The sequence below is a fragment of the Bidens hawaiensis genome, unplaced genomic scaffold (assembly GCF_021521415.1).
Source record: "Bidens hawaiensis isolate Kalapana, Puna unplaced genomic scaffold, B.hawaiensis_p1.1 tig00009038_1, whole genome shotgun sequence".
NCBI classification, from domain to species: domain Eukaryota; kingdom Viridiplantae; phylum Streptophyta; class Magnoliopsida; order Asterales; family Asteraceae; genus Bidens; species Bidens hawaiensis.
This window is the reverse complement of record NW_027491660.1, coordinates 214,989-241,457: the sequence shown is the minus strand read 5'-3', so window position 1 is coordinate 241,457 and position 26,469 is coordinate 214,989. Positions and strand designations below refer to the sequence as shown.

Sequence of the window (26,469 nt, the reverse complement as noted above, 5' to 3'; positions counted from 1 at the left end):
CATACACAATTATACTAGACACGAGCTACTAAGTAAGACCACACTTGTTAGCCGAAACAAGTGTGTGTCTTAGGTCCGATCCTAAGGGACACACGACACATGGATGTTGTAGCTCCCACTTGATCCCGCATCCAAATGCGTCAAGCATCTTCTTCAACCCCGTTGTAATCCATTGGGCTTGAACTTGGGCCTTAGCTTCCATAAGCTTCCATTTGAGCTCAATTGGTGGGCTTAGGTCCTTTTGGGCTTGAATCCCCTTAATGGGCTTGTGAGGCCCATTATCACCATACCCGGCCCAATAAGGCCCAAACTTCCAATTTTGCAATCTTCTTTAATTTTACAAAACCAAATGTCCTAATACATTTTTTATTCTATAAAATAAAGATATTACAAATAATCTATTTATTACATACCCATATGAATAAATAATTACAAAATTACAAAACTGCCCCTAATTAATTATTACAAACCGAAACTTGAATAATTAATTACAATTACAATCATCAACCACAAACAAACATCCATTTTGGTCTACGGCTCGGTCTAGTTTTAATAAATAACATACATAACCCGTTATGTTTTAGGATCCCGTTCCAAAACCCCTTGACCATATCGGGCCTAGCCCAACCCATTTGGGTTTGACCCAATAACTTGTTCTTGGGCTTCAGCCCATAAGAAAGTCTCATGGGCTTCGGCCCATTTAACTTTCTTCCCTTTTTTCGGTTAACCCATTAACCAAAAGAAGTGGGCTTCGGCCCAATAGCTCGGTTTTATTTATTTATTTTTTTTTTTGAACAAAGCCAAAAAAATAACAAGATTAAATACAAAAAAAAAATCATGCATGTTAATTTTTGTATAAAATCTTTCAAGGGGAAAATATAAAACCGAAAACCCGAAGCTTAGTTTCCCGTATCCCGGCTCTTGATGCCAATTGTTGGGTTTCTATGGATATTTTAGACTTAGTTAATCATTTAACTAGTCATTAAAAGGCGGAAGCGTGATTATCTATAAACTTTATGTACATATATCCATATATATATTACAAGTTCATATGTGTGTTAATCTATGAATAACCCTTTATTCTTGTTTCAAGATTACCATTAATCTTAAGATTAGAAACCCGAGACTAAGGATCAAAAAATACGGAAAAACTAAACTATCAAAGCGTGTAAAACTTACATTCTTAACTCCTTAAGAGATGTAGTTGATGGTTGAAGAAGATGATGATGTTGATGCTAGACTTTCAAAGGGAAAATCCTCAAACGGAAGATACCCCGAGCCTCCAACACACACCGAGCTATGTTAGGAAGCTTGAACACGAGAAACCGAGACTCGAACCTCTTTTGTTTCTTGACTTCGGCCGAACCAAAAGCTAGAGGGAAAGAGAGAGTTGTGGTTACTTCTTATATCTTGAAAGTATGTTGATCTTTATATAAATGAGATCATATCTCATTCATATCTTAAGTTAGGTTTTTGGTCAAGTAAAAGTTACTCAACCTCCATCAAGTCCTTACCAACTTTGACCAAGTGTATGGGGTGTAAGGCATACATGTCTAAATAATATATATTTTATACCTTATAAAATATATAAACATCCCATCTTTTATAAACCATTTTATAAAAGAACACATGTTTAAATAATCATTCCAATAATAATTATTTGAATAAATAAATTAACCAATTAATTTATTTAGCACTTTCAAGTAATTATTCAGAAACCCGATTTCTGAATGTGTTGTGTTCTGTATTTGTTTTATAGATCATATCTCAACAAATACATAATTGGTGTGTGTCTAACTCGTTATTGGGTATGACCCGACTTGGATCAAACACGGCTAGCCACATTAACCTAATTATGTGTCTCGGGCATACGGTATTCCAACAGACTCATACGTTGATAACTCGTTGTACCAAGCTAACACCAAAAGACTCAAAATGAATTTGAGTAATACTTTTCTTTGGCATTGTCGTCTTGGTCACATAAACAAGAATCGTATTCATACACTTCGAAAGAATGGTCTTTTGAAATCAAATGTTGATTCATTTGATGAATGTGTATCTTGTTTATTGGGAAAGATGACCAAAGAACCCTTTAATGGAACAAATGAAATGGCGAAAGACTTATTAGGTATCATACATTCGGATGTATGTGGACCTTTTAGGACAATGACAAGAAATGGTGAAAGATACTTCATTACCTTTACCGACGATTATAGTCGCTATGGGTATGTGTTCTTGTTAAGACACAAAAATGAGGCCTTTGAAATGTTCAAAGTCTTCCAAAATGAAGTACAAAATCAACTCAACAAAACAATCAAAGTACTACATTCCGACAGAGGAGGTGAATACCTCAATGATGCGTTTCTAGAACATCTTAGGAGTTGTGGGATTGTCTCACAACTTACTCCACCTGGAACACCACAACAAAATGGTGTGTCCGAAAGGAGGAATCGAACTTTATTGGACATGGTTCGATCCATGATGGCTAGAAGCTCATTACCTCTATAATTTTGGGGTTTCGCTGTGATCTCTGCTGCCCGTATTTTAAATATGGCACCAACCAAGAAAGTGGATAGGACACCTTTTGAAATATGGCATGGAAAGGCTCCAAAATTTTCATATTTAAAGGTATGGGGTTGTGAGGCTTATGTTAAGATCTACACCCCTGACAAACTTGAATGTCGATCCACTAAGTGTATATTTGTAGGATATCCCACGGATTCGATGGGATATTATTTCTACAATCCAAGCGAGCATAAAGTGTTTATAGCTCGAAAGGCTAAGTTCTTGGAAAGAAGGTTCCTTATGGAAGGAACTGATAGAACTGTAGAACTCGAAGAGGATCGAGAACTACAAGCCGATACACGTTTGGTTGACACTAGAAATCAACAAGAGGTTGTTGAGGATGATCAAATGGTTGATCAAAACACACAAAACATTCGCAAATCTGGTAGAGTTAGCACCCCACCTGAGAGATATGGATTTTTCATAGATGGATGCTACGTGGTTGATTCGGATGAACCCACCACATACCGAGATGCAATGTCGCAATCTGATTGTGACAAATGGCTAGAAGCCATGAATGTTGAGATGCAATCCATGCATGACAATCAAGTATGGGACTTGGTTGCTCCACCTCTAAATTCCAAGCTGGTTGGAAGTAAGTGGGTTTTCAAGAAGAAAACTGATATGCATGGAAACTTGGATACTTATAAAGCTAGACTTGTAGCAAAGGGTTTCACTCAAACTTAAGGGGTTGATTATGATGAAACTTTCTCGCCCGTGGCGATGCTAAAGTCTATAAGGATATTGTTTGCCATAGCCGCATATTATGACTATGAGATATGGAAAATGGATGTCAAAACTGCTTTTCTAAATGGGCATCGTAATGAAGGTTTTGTCGATCCACAACATCCTAACAAAGTATGCAAGTTGAAGAAATCAATCTATGGATTGAAACAAGCATCCAGAAGTTGTAATCACCGTTTTGATGATGAAGTTAAGAAATTTGGATTCATCAAAAACGCTGATGAAGCTTGTGTGTATAAGAAAGCTAGTGGGAGCATCATAACCTTTCTGGTATTATATGTCGATGACATATTACTGTTTGGAAATGACATTCCAACCTTGGAAGGTGTGAAAGCCTGGCTTGGAAGCTGTTTTTCCATAAAGGATCTTGGTGAAGTCGCCTATATTCTGGGAATAAGAATCTATAGGGATAGATCAAGGCGGTTGATAGGTTTGAATCAAAGTGCATACATTGACAAGATCTTGAAAAGGTTCAAGATAGAAAACTCTAAGAAAGGTTTTGTCCCTCTTATTCGTTGAGAGTTAAATGTCTAAGGCCTGACAAGTTAAATCAACAGAGAATGATCACTCTGTGTCTCTGGATTTAACATGACATTTGTGGCAAAAGGATAAATGATAGTTTCACCTAAATCATTTTCAAGTATGGGACTTGAAAGGGATGATGTTATTGAATGGCACTTCGTCATACGTATTAGGGGTAGTAAACCGTAGTTAGGCGGTATTTGCTACTTGCATCAATCTTCTATGTATCTTTTGCAAGTGGGAGATTGTTGGACTCGGTCTGCCCAAGAGACATATTAAATTGATGTGGCTAGTACGTTATGATCCAAGTCGGGTCATACCCAATAACAAGCTAGACAAACACCGATAATATTCGTTCATATATGATGTAATCATAACAAATGAATATTAACACTTGAGTTATTTGGAAAGGGGTTTCTAAATAAAATGTACTTGTGTAATAAACAAATCATATGGATGATTTATGTTTTATGAAAGAACATTACATAGTGTTATTTAAGTTGGTTAAATAACAATATGTGAATAATAATAACCAAGCATGTCTCTTAACATATAATAGGTTTTATAAGTTATAAGTTATAAACTTATAAAGGTATATATGTATGGATATATATATATATATATATATATATATATATATATATATATATGTTTAAAGTTTTATAAAAGAAAAAGATAATAACTCTTTCAAATGTAATATTATTATATGTTTGAGTGGAGACATGCAAGGTGAGTGGAGACATGCAAGGTGAGTGGAGAGAAAGATGCCTTTAAATAAAACCAAGTCTTTCTCTTTCATTCTTATATAACACACATAATTTCCAAGTAAACTTTTCTCTCTTCCTCTCTTGGGTATTTTCATCCAACATAAGAAAAGAAGAAGAAAATTTCAAGTGCAAATCCTAGCTAGAAGTGGTGTGTTGTTAAAGCTTGGGGTATGCTAGCTTGAGGAGCTTCCATATTCAAGTTCTTACCTTTCAATCATCATCTCTTTCACCCGGTTTTGTCATATTGAAAGGTAGTAGTAACATGCATGGACTTATAGTGACATGCATGTATTTGATAGTGTGTAATTCGTATTTGGATCCGGGTTTGGGTTTTGCATGTTTAAAATTGGTTTTATACATATCATATTAATAAGATTTAAAACTTTTATATCCGCTGCTTTTTTGGTAAAATAGGGATTTTATCACTTTGATAATCTTGTTAAAACCCAACATAGCTATTATAATCTTTTACTTTAAGGAGAACCATAATGAAGATCTAGGACACGCAATAGTGATACATTTCCAAGTTGGTGAAGAACTTCCTCACTGAATCCCGAGTCTGAGAGGTTAAGATATATAAGATTTTGGTAAGAACAGAAGAATGCTGGAATAGAGCTGATAACAAAATCGTTACTACTCAAGTTAAGGTATCTGAGTTGTGCCAGTTTGATAACCATTGGTATCCTAGCATTTGTTTTCTTGCTTCCTCAAACTTATCATACGGGCCATAAGGTCCATAAGTTGGGTCAGGTCCAGAAAGGTGAATGCCGTTTACATGACCCGTGGCATTGTCGTAGACCACACCGGGCCTGCCTCGTCAGTGAGGTTCTTTTTTAGATAAATTAATAAGAGCTAATCGTTTGGTGGGTATACATTGCACACGATCTCAATTTTGATCACAAAATCAAATGCTGAAAAGTGATGAAACCTAGAGAAACCAAATATTGGTAATATCGTATGACGAAACATCAAGTCGGGTTATGCAATGATTATGAAACCAAAACTAGTGAACTAAGGACGAAGCCCGAGCAGTAAAAGAGAAATATCAGTGCGGTAAGAGACATTCGGGTAGGATATGGTCCAGTAGGATGTCCCTTTGTGCAAGAGTATCCATGAATTAATGTATTTACTATTAATAACGTAGAGTTAGTTATAAATTTTATAATTTAAAATTAATCAATTCATTATTTCCTGACACAACTAACTTATGTTATTTATATTAATGGTAAATTATTAAAATTAACGAATCTAATTTTGCGAAATTTGATGATGTTTACACCAATAATTTTTACATTACTTTCTTTTAACTTTAATGTTTTGAATGTGATAATTCTATTTTCTTCTCTTTTATTTACCGCCCATCAACCATTTATTTAAATAAATTAATCAAACTAAAGAGACAAGTCACATAATAACTTTATTTTGTGCAAATTATAATATGTATAACGTTTTTCCTGGCAATATTTCTTAACATGTTCCCAACACAATGATGCATCTTTTCGTAATTTAATGGAAACGAGATTTATCTTGGATTTGTCAGGCTTTCGCATAAATTTAACACACGTTCAACAGTGTGTAGCCTGTCAACGAATTCATCTAGTTGAGTTGTTCCTTCAAATTCTATGTAGGTCCCTTGACCGGATCTAGCAAAACACACAACTATTACTAGTTATCTTTGATCAAACTCTATACTAGTTTGCGGAACTTTCCAAGTTGGTGAAGAACTTCCTCACTGAATCCCGAGTCTGAGAGGTTAAGATATATAAGATTTTGGTAAGAACAGATGAATAGAGCTGATAACAAAATCGTTACAGCTCAAGTCAAGGTATCTGAGTTGTGCCAGTTTGATAACCATTGGTATTAAACTGATCAAAAGCGCCATAAGGTACATAAGCTGGGTCAGGTCCATAAAGGTGAATCTCATTTGCATGACCCGTGGCATTGCCGCAGACCACACCGGGCCTGCCTCGCCTCGTCAGTGAGGTTATGTTTTAGATAAATTAATAAGAGCCAATCGTTTGGTGGGTATACATTGCACATGATCTGAGTTTCGATCACAAAAACAAATGCTGCATAGTGATGAAACCTAAAGAAACCAGATATTGGTAATATCATATGACGAAACATCAAGTCGGGTTATGCAATGATTATGAAACCAAAACTAGTGAACTAAAGAGAAACATCAGTGCGGTAAGAGACATTCTGGTGGGATACAGTCTAGTAGGTAGTCCCTTTGTGCAAGAGTATTGGGTTCAAAAGACAGCATATATATTAATTAAGGTGGGTGATGTCGCCCGTCTACTAATTCATTTAAATATTGGGTTCGTTTATTTGTTTTTTTGATGTTTAGTACATCTAACATTCACATTAAGAACATAGACTATTAAGAAGAAACTCTTAAGAAACTTATTATAAATATAATAACCATGATGATTTGACTGAGAAACTTGTGACTTCTTCGTTATTCCTTTGCTTTTCTGCTCCAAAAACTTGTAATAATCACTGTAATGTCAATCCAAAAGCAGTTACAACTTCAGCGTCACCACCTTTCTTCACCCAATGTCATATAGCTTAATCAGATGCGCAACCAAAGCTTTTGTCATTTATAAATTTTAGAACATGGCTGATCAAGCAGAAGTAGGGTTTCCATGATGGAATACACAAAATAAAACCAGTATGTTCCATCAATCCCGAGATCATTGATGCATCTTGTGTAGGGCTCATAGACAGCAACTGCATAGTTCTTTAAAAGACGATTTTTAATAGTAATTATAGGTTCCCCTGATTTCCTAAATCCATATACAAAACGTATAGCATCTGGTGTTTCGAGATTAACAGTGAACAGTTTTGTAAACAAATTTGAAACACCATCCTCCATCAACCATACCTCACCTGTAGCACATTCAAGCACAACAAGAGACTCCCTCAACCTAGCAATTGACAACCTTGAAACACTACACAGATGTGCTAAACTATCTGGAAGGTAAATTTCTCCAAACACTTCGTTTTTAAAATCAAATGAAATTAGTAGAGACCTAAATTTACCATCCACGCTAGACCTAAAGATATCCATCCACGGCTACACAAGTCACCATAAGATCAAATTTAACTGATTTACGTGGGAGATTGCAATTAAGAGGTCTCCAAGCTCCTGTGCTTAATGAGAAAACCTCAACTTGATGAGGTATGCAAGTAACACGTTCCATATCTTCGACCCTACTAATACATGTAATCTTGACAATCTTAGGGTCATTGGTCTCAACACAAACCCCAAAACCTAGAGCCGTGTGGTATATCCCTTTCCCCATGTTAGGCAGAACAACAGCAATAGCTTTCCTAATTGAAATATTCCAAACAACAGCCACGTCTGTTCTAGGGATGGGACCATCACGACCCTCAGTATAATAACCATACAAACACAACAAGCCTTTAGAGCTGCCGATATTGATAGAGATTTTTAGCATCCTAACCAGTAGGGGAAGAGTCAGTGAAAGTTTCTGTACAGGGAAACTATTATCATCAACAACTGTAACGTACTTTCGTTCAAAATCAACCGAATCCTCATACGTTAGAAGCAGATTTTCCTGGACGCTGTAATCAGAAATATAATCAGCGCCATCAATCAGCGACTTCCATGTTTTCGAGACAGATCGGAACTGAATAACAAATTTGACAGGAAGCTTTTTGATGATTTTCATCTGGATGTCGAGTGGTATGTTGTCTGACATTTTAATAAGGACTACGAAGGATTCCTTTAAAAAGCCTCTTTAGAGTTCTAGAGATATAAAATTCCAGGAACTTGTGTACACAAAATGAAAGAGAGATCAGAGAGAGTTGTCAACTGATGTAAAGGATGCATAAAAAGTATATAGAGAAAGAAGATCAATTTTATGTTAAAAACTTAAACAATGAATATGGAAAAATTAGACGAGTTGACATTGAACTAATAAATTAACTTCTTCTTACACCAACCGTAAATGGCTATGTTTGTTTAACCGTCTACCATTAAGTGTCTTGTATCATCAGATTACCTTTCTCTTTGTTCTCACAGGCAAACTAGCTAGCTTCGAACATTAAAACAATAATACAAACACTAGTAACAATTTCTAGTTTCGATTCCTTTCCATTTCGTCATTTGTTGTAAAATCTTTCCCTGGATTTGTACACTCTGAAACCAACAACCAACGCTTGTAGTATCGCCGAATGAAGGTTGTCGTCAATTAACTTGGTCCAAATTCCGGTAGCAGTTACATGATAAACAACCGTAAACGGAAATGGAAAGCTCCTAATCTCTATACCTCATTTTCTGGCAAACCAAAACAAAAATGCAAAATTCTATGATCTTTGAGTAAACCAACAAAACCCTAAACCTCTTACTACCCAACAAAACCCTTACAAAAGAAACAATCCCTATGATATTAAATTAACTGACAATTACTTTAACATTAAAAAGTTAATCAAACGACACATATACATACCTTTGTCAATGGCACCTGAACTCTTTCGTTAGTGATTTTGTTGCTCCAACAGGGTTTTTGAATAGCCGATTTCGATTTCTTGATTTCTAGGGTTTCAGATGAGCCAGTGTGAAATGGAGAACATTTGGTTGCGGTGTAATAAGGTTTCTTTTCTGGCTTCTCATTTCTTTTTCCCGTTAAGGTTGGTTTATATTTTCATTAAGAAAAACACGTCCTCTTACTTTTATAAGAATTATACTTTGGTTAATTTTAGAAGAATTATATTTGGCTCATGACAATCGCACCACCCTCCTTTCCTTTAGTTGTCATACAATCTTCTGAATTTTATTGGATATATTGCACCTTTCTAGCACTATTAATGGTGTGTTTAGTAAAAAAGAAAGTAAATGATCTACGTTTAACAACACCCTTTATATTTTCATAAAAAAAAACAAGCGTGGCATCTACGGAATGAGTTACATTATTATGGAGATTTTCGGAATAGCTCGATTTTTCAAACGAATATCTATACTCTTAATAAAATACTACCGGTTTTTGCTTTTTATGTGACACCTCCACGTTATCCTCACAAACTATTTAATTATTAATTGAATTATTTAGATACAGTTATTCATTAGTACTATTTATTTGTCGATCAATAAATATTGGATCTTTGTAAGTCTTTACTATTTATAACGTAGAGTTAGTTATAAGTTTTATAATTATAAATGAATTGATTCATTATTTCCTGACACAACTAACTTATGTTTTTTTATATTAGACGGTAAATTATTAAAAATAACGAATCTAATTTTATTAAATTTGACGATTTTTACACCAAATAATATTTGCATTACTTTCTTTCAACTTTAATGTTTTGAATGTGATAATTCTATGTTCTTCTCTTTTATTTACCGCCCATCAACCAATTATTTATATAAATTAATCAAACTACATAGACAAATCACTTAATAACTTTATTATGTGGGAATATGTTCCCACCACAATGATGCATATTTTCGTAATTCAATAGAAACGAGATTTATCTTGGATTTGCCAGGGTGGTCGCATAAATCTAACACACGTTCAACCGTGTGTAGCCTGTCAACAAATTCATCTAGTTGAATTGTTCCTTCAAATTCTAGTACTTTGATCTTTAGCCCAAGACTTCTGAGGGGATCAGACCTATATATCCACATCATGTGGATGTTCTCGTCAACCAAATGGATTCTACCCTTAGGTCATGCGAAGTGGTTTTGGTAGCCGGCCAATCATTCTCGTTAACAGAGTCTTTTTTAGTCTCCTTGAATTAATCTTCGTATTGCCACTCCAAATCAGAAATTTTGTTGTCGCAGCTAGTGATATCTTTTACATCACGTGAGTCCCGTTGATATTCCTCGTTGCCTCGGTAGGCGTTTCTATGGATATGTCTCCAAAAATGGTCACCTCATCCATCCATGGCTTCGATACCAACTAATGTAATTTTTCATGAAACAACGTCGGGACTATATACACGAATAAAAGTTGGAACTTATTTGTATTTTAAACAGAAAGAAATCAATCCCGAACAATGAAAATAACTATAGTTTTTAAAGGGAAACCCTAATGCAAAATAAAAGGGAACACAATCATAGATAAATGCAAATACTCAATAAAAATAAAGCCTAAAGTTAATTAAATGTTCTGGCTTGATCTACAAGTCACCAGCCGATCCCACCTCTAACATGGGCCTTCCTCTACCTGCTACTCATGTTCCATGGCTCCATGCATAGGCATGGGCTTGCTAGGCTTTGGTTTGAGCGTGCTAAATGGGTCTAGCCAAGTGGGCTAAAACGAAGATGGAGTGTCCCGTTGGTTGCGTCAAATAGTAAACTTGCGTATTTCCGGTTTCATCTTTAATCTGTTAAAAACACATGAACATGGTCGATCGATAGTGACGGAACTAGAGCTTTTCAATGCAAGGGTCACCACATAAATTTTTCGCTTTAATCGTATATTGATTTGATCTTTACTATTAATGTAGAACAATATATTTATAGACAACGTATCTGATTGTTAATTAAAATAAAGCAAAGGCCTGTATGAAAACAAAAATCTGATAAATTTAAAAGTATCAATTTAGGTAATATTGTTATAACAATAAAGTAATATAAAAACAAATTAAAATATAAATAAAAAATTAAAGTTTATACTTAACTAATAATGTAAATATTTTTAAGCGATTCAAAAAATAAATAAAATTTAAACACTTCGGATAAGAAGATTCTGTCTTGAGCTGGTTTCATAAAGAACATGTTTCAAACAAATTAGTTTTAAATAATTTTAAAATATATTTTTAAATATAAACTATAACTTTATTATGCCACCCATTCACTAATCTTCTTTCTAATAGAACAAAAAGTTTGCTGCCTCCAACGTCGTCCATGCCATCGTCTAAAGTCTCCCTCCTCCAGCCGGCCAACGTCTACCAAAAAGCTTTTGTTACAATCATTTTTACTCTTCTTTTTGTTCTTTCAACTACTTTATGATGATAATATGAGAGTAAAAACTCTGAAAAACGAGTAAATTAGTGACTTTTACGGAAAACTATTACCTGCCGGAGGGTTGGCCTAAGGGTCAGGTTACCCCTCTGACCCTGTTCTGGAAGAAAGTTTCATCATTTCACCCACATTCAAAACCATTTTCAACCATTTGTGGTTCGTAAGGCCCATTTCTACTTTAGTATTTCGTATTTGTATTGTGTATTTTGTTTATCTTGTGTTAAACTTTTGTTTATGTATGTTTTGGCCCAAGGCCATGTGTAATGAAGCCCATTGGGCCGCAGGTAAGAAATAGATATGCATGAGCATACACTATATAACGTGTGTGTCTCATGCACACAATAACCTTTTGCAAAACCTTATCTTCAAAACTCACAAACTCTCTCTTCTCTCTCTATCCCTCACCCCTCACGGCAATAAACCACCAAACAAGAGCCGAGATCTCGGTCCTAACTAGTTATTTCCGCTAACTAGTGTAGAGGTTGATCCAAGATAACTAGTATTAGTTGTTGTGTTGTTAGATCCGATCAAGGGACCTACAATTGGTATCAAAGCTTTCGGGTTCTACTAGTTGTATATCTTGGGTTACAACCTTGAATTTTGGTCTTTTTGTGTTAAAGACGCATTTTTCAAGAGTTTTTTGTGGGTTATGGGTTACTCTAGGCTACAAAAGTGTTCAAAAAATTCATAATCTTCAAGTGTGAAAGCCTTGTCTTCAAATTTGTTTGTTAAAAGTACAAGAAATTCAGGTTAAAGGGTTAAATATCTTCAAAAAGTGGTGTTTGAAAGTGTAAAAACATTGTTGTTTGTGAAGATCCATAAAGGGTCAAAGTTGATAGAAGTGACATTCACCAAAAAGGATTTCTTGGTGTTGATCTTGAAGTTGTTTAAGCAATGGTCAATCCAAATGAAGAAACCAGAAACAAAGCCGTAAGGAGTTGTGTGATGTTTGAAAACGAGGCAGGAACTACAACGAAGCCTCGGAAAGTGACTTTGAAGAATTTAAGTGGAAATTTCAAAACTACCTTAAAATCATTGACTATAATCTCCTTAGACCATTCTAGCAAGGTCTATATCAGCTGTCACACCTCGACCAAAGGCGGCGGAACATGCCGGGGTGCAACGTGATTGCACAAATACATAAGACACTATTTAAAGTGACAATATTTAATCAACTCATTTTATTTCATAAATCAATAAACAACACATCTCGTACATGCAAACAAATTGAATACAAGTAACAATTATATTATTCGTTTTACTAATATCCTAATAGTCTTGGTAACGATTTTTGTCAAGTCCTTGAGTTAACAAAAGTCAAACCAGTAACATTTCATAAAATAAAGTTTTTCAAGACAAAGGTTGGTGAGCAATTCATAAGGTTGAGCATATAAGTATATAGTGATAAAAAGCCACAAAACTTGTATACGAAACAATAAATAAAAGCAACAACTTGGATAAATAGATATCGCTAATAGAATTACGTTAGCGACACCTAGCTATAAGGGGATGCTAGATAGTCTAAGATTTTATAGTTATCGTTAATTGAATTAAGTTAACGACACCTTGCTACAAGGGGACGCCAGTTAGTCTAGGATTTATAGATCAACCAACCAAAAACGATAAACACATAGGCATAGAATCATAGAACACCAAACGAGCAATTATTCAAGTAAAATACACAATAACGTTTGTGGTTTAAGATTTCAAGTAAATAAAGCATTTAGTTTGATAAGTATAAAATGTCACCCCAAAACAAAAGATGGAAAATAGGGTATGAAAGTACTCACGTTCAAGTATAAAACTTGATCGGCAAAAGATGAATAACTGGGTGGATGGAGTTTAATGAGCAAGGCCTAAATAAAACTAAAAGCCATGAATTAGAAAGGTTGTTTTGAAAATTCTTTAAAATAAAAGACAAGAAGTGTAAATAATTAAAGTAAGGGTTTAAATGTAACTATTAAAAATTTTATAATAATAACCTTTTAAAATGTAAGTTTGCTCGAAATCGGGTTAAAGTATCTAATCTTATTATTTACTTAACCTATGTTAAGTAATAAGGTGGGTAAAATGCAAGAATGCAAGTTACTTTGGGACAAAGATACTAAAACGGTTTTCAACGAGTGTTTCAGGTTGTTGGTTCGGGTCTTGTTAATTGGTCAAAACCAAAGTCAACTTTCCAAAATAATAAATGTTATGAGATAACTCAATAAAACTCAATAAGACTTAACCAAGTATGTAGTTCTATTGTTTTAGAACTAACAACGTACGTTAAGCGATTGTTCGGTTTTGTCGGTCCAAACTTTGTTATGAGATCAGGTTGGATCCAATATTTCCAAGTACTTAAAAGAATAATTAAAATCAGCTTGTAAATTATTTTTAAAGAAATATACAAGTCTTGATAGCTAAAAACACACTTTTGTATCTTAAGCGAGTAAGAATCGGTTTAGTTCGGTTTGGTTTGGTTTCCATCTCTCAAATAGTTCATTGATGGTCTGAGTCTCCACATGCCCAAATATCCAAGAACTTGTATCATAATTTTTAAATGAAGAAACTTAAGTTTTACAACCAAAAGTTAACAATAAAGTCTTGAAACAAAAGTTCGGTTTTAGTTCGGTTTCCATCTCACAACACGTTCCTTGATGGTTTCTACATGCCCAAATATCATAGATCTTGTATAATGATGTACAAATTAAAATACTTAAGATTTACAACTAAAAAGTCAACAACTTTTTTATACAAAGGTTCGGTTTGGTTCGGTTTCCATCTCACAACGAGTTCATAGATGGTCTCCACATTCCCAAGACTTGTAAAGGTAACAAACAAACTAAAATGAGCAGAAGTTAAGCAAGATTAATATGTCCAAAAAGTTATGTGAGTGTATATATATCAAGAACACGAAGTCCTCTATGAAACCTTGCCTTACGAGGTCCGAAACTTAACCAACCGGAGTCGGAAAAGTAACTACCAAAGGTAACAAGGGGTGTGTATTATATATATATCTTGTACCCCCATAAACAAGTATTAATAAGATTATATAAACTAATTAGAATGAAGATTAAACTCTGTTTGACATTTGGAAGTCAAACCTTCAAGAACACTAAGAAAATAACAATCTTGAATTTATGGAGTTTGAGAGAGAATTTGGAGATGTAGCAAGAGTAAAATGAAGAAGATGGTTGTGTATATATAGGGTAAGGGTCAAGGCTTCTTTACAAGGTTCTATTTCATGTTTGCATGTAAATAGATTGGTTAAACAAACAAGCAAAGCACAAAACAAAAAACAAAATCTGTAATAATGTGCAGAGGGGTCTAGGCGCCATGCGACGGCCTGTCTTGCCCTGGCCACGCGGAGCTGCATGCCCGGGGGGTGGGGGCTGGTTCAGCTCGTCTAGTGTGGTTCGTTTCGCGTCCATAAGTTCGTTTTTGATGTATTTTGATAGTTTTAAAGCCGTTTCGAATTCGTAAAAAGGGCTTTTTAAATGGAACAAGTGTGAATGATTTAGTAACATAAAATCCAATATTTTATATATTTGAAATGTTCGGGATATAAATCGGGTCGGTTTACATGATAAACGAATACACAAACGAATACAAATAGAACCCGAAATTGACGAATGTCACAGTATCCCAAACTTTTTAGAAATTTCGTCCCGAAATTAAAATAAATTCAAAGAAAAGTAATTACTAACGAATGTCGGTTTTAGTAAGACAATTGCGTGAAAAATTTTAAACAAATGAATAACGTCAAATCCTTGCATGATTCAAAAAACGCTACAAATGAGAAACATAATAAAGGCACTTATATATAGGATGTACCAGCGACGTATCCACTATACCCTTATGATAACTCGCATTTCTACCGTTTTTCCGCTATCATTCTCGGGTCTGAGTTATCACACACAACCGCACTTACTATGGCTTCCATACGGGGATTTCAATAATTAAGTGTGCACCCATAATTATGTAGATCGTCGTATGGTCCACATGGTTTATTCCATTGTATGGTTTAAGAGAACATTTTTATTCGAAATTTTAAACATTAGAACATACATAAATCTGTTGAATTTTACAAATATTGATAAAGCAATACCAGCGGTTGAAAATTTCGGGATTGACTTTTAAATAAGTAGGAAAATGGAATAAATAATTGAAACCATTAAATCTTAAAATATAAACCAAGGTGAAAATATAAATCCGGTTAAAATAAGTAAAGACGATCGAATGAATAAAATTTAGGGTAAACATTTACAAAACGAGGTTTGAAGTCAAATGTCATCAATGTGAAAAGAATAAACAAATCATTAAAATCCATGGTTGAAAGTCGAGTCACTAAATTAGTATAAAAATTCGATAAGTGAAATATTAATTATGAGAACTCCGATAAAAGGAAATGAGAAGTCCAATAAATATAAAAGAGAATCCAAAGAGTGAAAATGTAAAATCCGGTAGGTGTAAATGAGAAGCACAATAAGTGAGTACATGAGGTCGGGTAAACGACGTTACAATTAATAATAGCGTACGATGAGTTTCATATGTGAACAAACTTGAGATTATAAGTAATTGAGAATACGATTGCGTAGAATATAATAATATGAGAATGATGTTTATTAAACAGTAAACTATTAAAAATAACAAAGCTAATTTTGCTAAATTTGATTATGTTTAAACAAAATAATTTTTACATTCCTTTTTTTTTTAACTTAAATGTCTTGAATGTAATAAGTCTGTGTTCTTCTCTTTTATTTATCGTCTATCAACCAATTATTTACATAAATTAATCGTACAATTGAGACAAATCACTTAATAACTTTATTTTGTTAAAAAAAAATGTATAATGTTTTTCTAGGTAATTTTTATTTAAATAACGGTCTTAAAACTTTTATGTTGTTATTTTATGTAATATATATTATATTATTGTATGTATTCATTTAATATATATTCTCTATATGTGAAAATTTTCACATATTTTGTATATTAGATACAATATACAAGATATTTAAAAACCTTTAATTTTCATATGTTTATTCAATACACATACATAAAATTGTATAATATGTTTTTCATGTTATAACATTTCCAAACCTTATGTATTCAAATTGATGCATGTATTGTTGGACTCGGTCTGCCCAAGAGACATATTAAATTGATGTGGCTAGTACGTTATGATCCAAGTCGGACCATACCCAATAACAAGCTAGACAAACACCGATAATATTCGTTCATATATGATGTGATCATAACAAATGAATATTAACACTTGAGTTATTTGGAAAGGGGTTTCTAAATAAAATGTACTTGTGTAATAAACAAATCATATGGATGATTTATGTTTTATGAAAGAACATTACATAGTGTTATTTAAGTTGGTTAAATAACAATATGTGAATAATAATAACCAAGCATGTCTCTTAACATATAATAGGTTTTATAAGTTATAAGTTATAAACTTATAAAAGTATATATGTATGGATATATATATATATATATATTTAAAGTTTTATAAAAGAAAAAGATAATAACTCTTTCAAATATAATATTATTATATGTTTGAGTGGAGACATGCAAGGTGAGTGGAGACATGCAACGGTTATTATTGGTGAAGAGAAAGATGCCTTTAAATAAAACCAAGTCTTTCTCTTTCATTTTTTCATAACACACATAATTTCCAAGTAAACTTTTTTCTCTTCCTCTCTTGGGTATTTTCATCCAACATAAGGAAAGAAGAAGAAAATTTCAAGTGCAAATCCTAGCTAGAAGTGGTGTGTTGTTGAAGCTTGGGGTATGCTAGCTTGAGGAGCTTCCATATTCAAGTTCTTACCTTTCAATCATCATCTCTTTCACCCGGTTTTGTCATATTGAAAGGTAGTAGTAACATGCATGGACTTATAGTGACATGCATGTATTTGATAGTTTGTAATTCGTATTTGGATACGGGTTTGGGTTTTGCATGTTTAAAATTGGTTTTATACATATCATATTAACAAGATTTAAAACTTTTATATCCGCTGCGTTTTTGGTAAAATAGGGATTTTATCACTTTGATAATCTTGTTAAAACCCAACAATGGCATCAAGAGCCGCTTAGACGAATGCATGCTTCATTAGACCCAAAATTTTTCGGGTTTATGGTGGGTTTCACCATTTGGCCGAAACTTTTTGGGGTTTTGGTTACCCCATGGTTTTTCAAGGTTATACTTTACATGCATGTGGTAATCTTGAAAAACCAAGTCGTTTGGATGATTGTTTAGTTTGTTTGGCCGAAACTTTCGGTTTGCTTAAGCTTTGGCCGAAAGTTTTGAGGCAAAAGGGGAACCATTTTGGTCTTGTATTATTGCATATTTGGATGTGTAGCCATGGCCTTGTGTTTGGTTGAATGATTGTGTTGGTTGTTTTTTCATTCGATTTGGTTGTAATATTTATTTGGGTTTGTAATCTATTTATTCATTCATATGGCTTGTAATAATAGGTAGATTAGATGTATTTCTTTTACTAGAAAAATGTATTAGGATATATTTTGTAAAAGAAGATGCATGGATGGAAGCCCAAATAAAATGATGAAGACCACAACACCGGGAGTAAACACTTGGAGCATATGGATGCGGAATCAAGTGGAGTTCACCGACACAAGTGCATGTTCTTTTGGATCCCTTAGGAGAGACTTTTTGACACACTTGTCTTCGGTCAACAAGTGTGGTCAATATTAGGAGGCTATGTTTATGAACTTGTGGTTGTGTATATTTTATGCTTGCATGGTTGATTTACTTCATGCCTGTCATATGGAAGAAACCCAATCTGTTTCATCTTATGTACTTAAGATGAAGAGCCACATTGATCGGCTTGAACGGCTTAACTGTCCCGTCTCAAAAGAGTTAGCCACGGATTTAATCCTAAATGGCTTAACTAAAAGGTTTGAGACATTCATCATGAACTACAACATGAATGGATGGGACAAAAGCATTGGTGAGCTTCACGCAATGCTTAAGACAGCCGAGGCCGGCATGGGTAAAAAGGTTTTACCCGTTCTTGCGATCAATGAGGGTGGCTCAAAGAAAAGGCATCACCCGGAACCAAAAGCAAAGGTTGTCATTGGTAAGGGGCAAGTTAAGAAGGGGTTCAAGGGAAAGGCAAAGGTGGAGCCAAAGCCCAAGAAGCTAAAGGTTAGCACTGAGGATCCGTGCTTTGGTTGTGATGAGATAGGTCATTGGATGAGAAACTGTCCGACCTATCTCAAGGAGTTGAAAGCTAAGAGGGATGCGGGGCAAACCTCAGGTACAACTTTCATGATTCACATTGATCTTAATATTATTTCTTCTAACATATGGGTATTGGATACCGGATGTGGAACTCACATATGCAATTCATTGCAGGGGTTCAAAAGAAGAAATGAGGTGAAGAAAGGAGATATAAGTCTCTTCATGGGCAATGGAGCAAAGGTTGACGTCCAAGCCCGAGGAGATTATGTTTTAAAGCTTCCAAATGGTTTGGAAATTGTTTTGAAAAACATTTTATATTCCCCTAGTTTGACTAGGAATATTATCTCTGTTTCTGTATTAAGACAATCTGGTTATGACTTTAAGTTTGTTGATAATGGTATTTATGTTTTCATGGATAATGTCTTTTATTTTAAAGCGATGCCGTTTTATGGCATTTATGAATTAATTCATGATGACTCATACATTGATAACTCGTTGTACCAAGCTAACACCAAAAGACTCAAAATGGATTTGAGTAATACTTTTCTTTGGCATTGTCGTCTTGGTCACATAAACAAGAATCGTATTCATACACTTCGAAAGAATGGTCTTTTGAAATCAAATGTTGATTCATTTGATGAATGTGAATCTTGTTTATTGGGAAAGATGACCAAAGAACCCTTTAATGGAACAAATGAAAGGGCGAAAGACTTATTAGGTATCATACATTCGGATGTATGTGGACCTTTTAGGACAATGACAAGAAATGGTGAAAGATACTTCATTACCTTTACCGACGATTATAGTCGCTATGGGTATGTGTTCTTGTTAAGACACAAAAATGAGGCCTTTGAAATGTTCAAAGTCTTCCAAAATGAAGTACAAAATCAACTCAACAAAACAATCAAAGTACTACGTTCCGATAGAGGAGGTGAATACCTCAATGATGCGTTTCTAGAACATCTTAGGAGTTGTGGGATTGTCTCACAACTTACTCCACCTGGAACACCACAACATAATGGTGTGTCCGAAAGGAGTAATCGAACTTTATTGGACATGGTTCGATCCATGATGGCTAGAAGCTCATTACCTCTATCATTTTGGGGTTTCGCTATGATCTCTGCTGCCCGTATTTTAAATATGGCACCAACCAAGAAAGTGGATAGGACACCTTTTGAAATATGGCATGGAAAGGCTCCAAAATTTTCATATTTAAAGGTATGGGGTTGTGAGGCTTATGTTAAGATCTACACCCCTGACAAACTTGAATGTAGATCCACTAAGTGTATATTTGTAGGATATCCCACGGATTCGATGGGATATTATTTCTACAATCCAAGCGAGCATAAAGTGTTTATAGCTCGAAAGGCTAAGTTCTTGGAAAGAAGGTTCCTTATGGAAGGAACTGATAGAACTGTAGAACTCGAAAAGGATCGAGAACTACAAGCCGATACACGTTTGGTTGACACTAGCAATCAACAAGAGGTTGTTGAGGATGATCAAATGGTTGATCAAAACACACAAAACATTTGCAAATCTGGTAGAGTTAGCACCCCAGCTGAGAGATATGGATTTTTCATGGATGGATGCTACGTTGTTGATTCGGATGAACCCACCACATACCGAGATGCAATGTCGCAATCTGATTGTGACAAATGGCTAGAAGCCATGAATGTTGAGTTGCAATCCATGCATGACAATCAACTATGGGACTTGGTTGCTCCACCTCTAAATTCCAAGCTGGTTGGAAGTAAGTGGGTTTTCAAGAAGAAAACTGATATGCATGGAAACTTGGATACTTATAAAGCTAGACTTGTAGCAAAGGGTTTCACTCAAACTCAAGGGGTTGATTACGATGAAACTTTCTTGCCCGTGGCGATGCTAAAGTCTATAAGGATATTGTTTGCCATAGCCGCATATTATGACTATGAGATATGGCAAATGGATGTCAAAACTCCTTTTCTAAATGGGCATCTTAATGAAGATGTTTATATGGTTCAGCCTGAAGGTTTTGTCGATCCACAACATCCTAACAAAGTATGCAAGTTGAAGAAATCAATCTATGGATTGAAACAAGCATCCAGAAGTTGGAATCACCGTTTTGATGATGAAGTTAAGAAATTTGGATTCATCAAAAACGCTGATAAAGCTTGTGTGTATAAGAAAGCTAGTGGGAGCATCATAACCTTTCTGGTATTATATGTCATTGACATATTACTGTTTGGAAATGACATTCCAACCTTGGAAGGTGTGAAAGCCTGGCTTGGAAGCTGTTTTTCCATTAAGGATCTTGGTGAAGCTGCCTATATTCTGGGAATAAGGATCTATAGGGATAGATCAAGGCGGTTGATAGGTTTGAATCAAAGTGCATACATAGACAAGATCTTGAAAAGGTTCAAGATGGAAAACTCTAAGAAAGGTTTGGTACCTATTTAAAGAGGAACGATGTTGAGTGCTTCTCAATGTCCAAGCTCAAAGGATGAGCAAGACAAAATGAGTGGTATCCCATATGCATCTGCTATAGGATCCATCATGTATGCCATGATTTGCACTAGACCGGATGTGTCATGCGCCTTGAGCATGACAAGTCGATACCAACAAAATCCGGGAACTAGCCATTGGATGGCTGTTAAGAGCATATTGAAATACCTTAGAAGGACTAAGGATATGTTTCTAATATATGGCTCTGGTGAGGAGGAACTCGTTGTAAAGGGTTACACTGATGCGAGTTTCCAAACTGATCGAGATGATTCTCGATCACAATCGGGATACGTTTTCGTTCTCAATGGTGGTGCTGTCTCATGGAAGAGTGCAAAACAAGACGTGGTAGCTTTTTCCACCACTGAATCTGAATACATCGCCGCCTCCCTGGCAGCTTAAGAAGCTGCATGGATTAGAAAGTTCATTGCCGATCTAGGAGTGGTTCGTACCATTCAGGACCCTCTAGAGATCTTTTGTGACAACGAGGGTGCGATTGCTCAAATCAAGGAACCTCGCGCACATCAAAAGACTAGGCACATTGAGCGGAGATTCAACTACATAAGGGATGAAGTTGAAAAGGGAAAGACATGTATTCGCAAAGTTCACACTGATCAAAACATTGCGGACCCACTCACGAAACTCCTTGAAAGGCCAAAGCATGAGAGTCATACTTGCGCCTTAGGACTTCGATATTCTAGTGATTGGATTTAATCAAAATTTGTATTTAGATATTGGAACAATTTTATTTTAACTCAATCATATGGTTTTGGTTATGGTCATGTTCTTGAGTTATGTTCCATTTTAGTATGTTTAAATCCGTGAATAATTTAAATTATTCTAAAAGTTCGTAGTCGTTCATATTTGTGGGAACAAATGTGAAAGTAAGACTATTATGAACTTGGATTGGTAGATATTCATGAGGTATGAATATAGCAAAGGGTTGCTGCCAAGGTTCATAGATATTTATGGGATAAATATTGGACTGACCCACTCTCAATTTTACTGCATGGAATCCTTGGGATTTGTGATCATAAGTAAATTTGAGTAAAGGCGAACTTCATAGTATCCTCCGACCTGAGATACATATTGGGTCTTGATATTCATCGACTATTATGCTTTGACTTAGTTCTTCGCTGCTCTGAAATATGTCAGTACATAAGGCAAAGCTCAAGTATAGTACAAGGTGATAGTGAGAGACGTATGTAGTCAATATGGGATTTGTCCCTCTTATTCGTTGAGAGTTAAATTTCTAAGGCCTGACAAGTTAAATCAACAGAGAATGATCACTCTGTGTCTTTGGATTTAACATGACATTTGTGGCAAAAGGATAAATGATAGTTTCACCTAAATCATTTTCAAGTATGGGACTTGAAAGGGATGATGTTATTGAATGGCACTTCGTCATACGTATTAGGGGTAGTAAACCGTAGTTAGGCGGTATTTGCTACTTGCATCAATCTTCTATGTATCTTGTGCAAGTGGGAGATTGTTGGACTCGGTCTGCCCAAGAGACATATGAAATTGATGTGGCTAGTACGTTATGATCCAAGTCGGGTCATACACAATAACAAGCTTGATAAACACCGATAATATTCGTTCATATATGATGTGATCATAACAAATGAGTATTAACACTTGAGTTACTTGGAAAGGGGTTTCTAAATAAAATGTCCTTGTGTAATAAACAAATCACATGGATGATTTATGTTTTATGAAAGAACATTACATAGTGTTATTTAAGTTATTTAATTAACAATATGTGAATAATAATAACCAAGCATGTCTCTTAACATATAATAGGTTTTATAAGTTATAAGTAATAAACTTATAAAAGTATATATGTATGGATATATATATATATATATATATTTAAAGTTTTATAAAAGAAAAAGATAATAACTCTTTCAAATGTAATATTATTATATGTTTGAGTGGAGACATGCAAGGTGAGTGGAGACATGCAATGGTTATTATTGGTGAAGAGAAAGATGGCTTTAAATAAAACCAAGTCTTTCTCTTTCATTTTTTCATAACACACATAGTTTCCAAGTAAACTTTTTTCTCTTCCTCTCTTGGGTATTTTCATCCAACATAAGAAAAGAAGAAGAAAATTTCAAGTGCAAATCCTAGCTAGAAGTGGTGTGTTGTTGAAGCTTGGGGTATGCTAGCTTGAGGAGCTTCCATATTCAAGTTCTTACCTTTCAATCATCATCTCTTTCACCCGGTTTTGTCATATTGAAAGGTAGTAGTAACATGCATGGACTTATAGTGACATGCATGTATTTGATAGTGTGTAATTCGTATTTGGATCCGGGTTTGGGTTTTGCATGTTTAAAATTGGTTTTATACATATCATATTAACAAGATTTAAAACTTTTATATCCGCTGCGTTTTTGGTAAAATAGGGATTTTATCAAATTGTTAAAACCCAACATGTATATACGGAGAAAACGTAGGTTGTGAAAATTATAACTTTTCCTTATCGTTCTAGTCATCATTCGGGTAAGTTGTCTTTTGACAAGACGTGTGTTTTAACATAAAAACACAAAATTCCTCAATCAATTTCAGTAACTGGATGTTTTGTGAGTCAATTTGATCCCGACCCGTTTAGGGTTATAAAAGTCAATTTTGGAACTTTTTCAATTACATTTTGGTCAAAACTAGCTTTCAGGCCAAAATACTTTTATGTACCTCTTGAAATTTTGAGTGTACTGGTTAGAAACGCCATATAACGGTGAAGAAGACAGAAAAGTTTAGAAGTGATCTTAATTGGAAACATGTGAACGTAGAAGTCAGAAGACACGTATTCGTTTATGTTTACCCGGACCGGGAATGTAACTTGGGACTTTCGTATTAATATAAACTTGCATTTATTAGCATTTAACTTTGTTTAACCTATTTTATATTTTCTTAACTTTCAAACTCATCAAACAACTCTTTGAAACCCTTTAAAATTGTTTAAAATGGCTAAAAACGCATTTATAGAAGTACATGGGCTAAATATGTCAAATAGTTTTAAAAAAACTAGCTCAAGGTGTCACGCGGCGAGGTTCCCTCTCCTTCCGTATGACGTAGGCAGCCACCTTATCAGCAAAAGTTTGTTTTGTGACTCGTTTATTCGTTTTCAATGCTAAATAATTCCCAATTCAATCTAAATCTCAAAAATTAAGCCCCAAGATAAGTCATTTGGCCTTGCTACATGTTCAAGTTCATTCCCTGTGGTTATTATCGAAATCTCTAAGTTATTGGGCTCAATTTCATCATTAACTATGTATCTTGTTTCTTAATCGAGTAGTTTGCCCTAATAAACGAATTTTAATACTTATTATTTAATTTAACATGTCATAAAACCCTAAAACATGTCTACAAACCTAAACATCCATCCTAAATTCATGAGGTAGTGTTCAATTGGTTTTTTTCTTCAAGAATCTTCATTCTCCGGTTTTAGTGTTCAAGATCCATTGACTCACTTTTCCTTATCGTTCTAGTCATCGTTGGGGTACGTTGTCTTTTGATAAGACGTGTGTTTTAACACAAAAACACAAAAGTCCTCAATCAATTTAAGTAACTGGAAGTTTCGTGTGTCAATTTGATCCCGACCCGTTTACGGTTACAAAAGTCAATTTTAGCACTTTTTCAATTACTATACATTTTAGTCAATACTAGCTTTCAGGCCAGAAGACTTTTATGTACCTCTTGAAATTCTGAGTGTGCTAGTCAGAAGCGCCATACAACGGTGAAGAAGAAAGAAAAGTTTGGAAGTGATCTTAATTGGAAAAGTTCAGAAGACACGTATTCGTTTATGTTTACCCGAACTGGGAATGTAACTTGGGACTTTCGTATTAATAAAAACTTGCATTAATTAGCATTTAACTTTGTTTAACCTATTTTATATTTTCTTAACTTTCAAACTCATCAAACAACTCTTTGAAACTCTTTAAAATTGTTTAAAATGGCTAAAAACGCATTTATAGAAGTACATGGGCTAAATATGCCAAAAAAAAGTTTTAAAACAACTAGCTCAAGGTGTCAAACGGCTAGGTCCCCTCTCCTTCCGCATGACATAGGCAGCCACCTGATCAGAAAAAGTTTGTTTTGTGACTCATTTATTCGTTTTCAATGCTAAATAATTCCCAGTTCAATCTAAATCTCAAAAATTAAGCCCCAAGATAAGTCATTTGGCCTTTCTACATATTCAAGTTCATTCCCTGTGGTTATAATCGAAATCTCTAAGTTATTGGGCTCAATTTCATCATTAACAAAGTATCTCGTTTCTTAATCGAGTAGTTTTCCCTAATAAACGAATTTTAATACTTATTATTTAATTTAACATGCCATAAAACCCTAAAACACGTCTGCAAACCTAAACCTCCACCCTAAATTCATGAAGTAGTGTTCGGTTGGGTTTTTTTTCAAGAATCTTCCCTCTCCATTTTTAGTGTTTGTCACACCCCGACCAAAAGGCGACGGAACATGCCGGCATGCGACGGGTTGCCATGAACGCATGACACTATTAAAAGCGAAAATATTTAACAACTAATTTTATTTCACAACATCATAATGTCGCGTAACAATATTCATACGATAATCATAATAAAATATAGAAAAAAATTTATTGTTCATTTTGCTAATATCCTAAAGGTCTTGATAACGTTTTCTCCATGATCTTGAGTCAACCTAAATTCAAACCTGTAACAGTGCGTAAAATAAAGTTTATCAACACAAAGGTTGGTGTGCAATTTCATAGTTTTGAACAATATGTATATAATAGGAAATTCGACAACTTGTATACAAAACAATAAATAATAGCAGAAATTTGGATAAAAATGAAATCGCTAATAAGTATACATTAGCGACACTTTGCTACAAGAGAATACCAAATAGTCTAGGATTTATTTGAAATCGTTAATAAGAATACATTAACGACACCTTACTATAAGAGAATACCAAATAGTTAAGGATTTATGAATCAACCCTCCAAAAGCAGTAAACACATTAACATATAAGCATGTAAGCATAGAACACCAAATCGAGCATGTATTTAAGTAAAGTATACAATAAAGTTTGTGGTTTAAGACTCAAGTATAAATCATTTATTTTGAATAGATATGCAATATCACCCCAAAAACGAAATATTGAAAACGGGGTATGAAAGTACTCACGTTCAAGTAATAAACTTGAAAGATGGATGATTTGGA

General features: G+C 34.5%; 1 pseudogene; it reads right to left on the bottom strand.

Moving 5' to 3' along the window:
- Nucleotides 1–6,860: 6,860 nt before the first annotated feature.
- Nucleotides 6,861–8,745, bottom strand: LOC143530794 (putative F-box protein At3g23960; annotated as a pseudogene).
- Between the last annotated feature and the right edge of the window lie 17,724 nt (nt 8,746–26,469).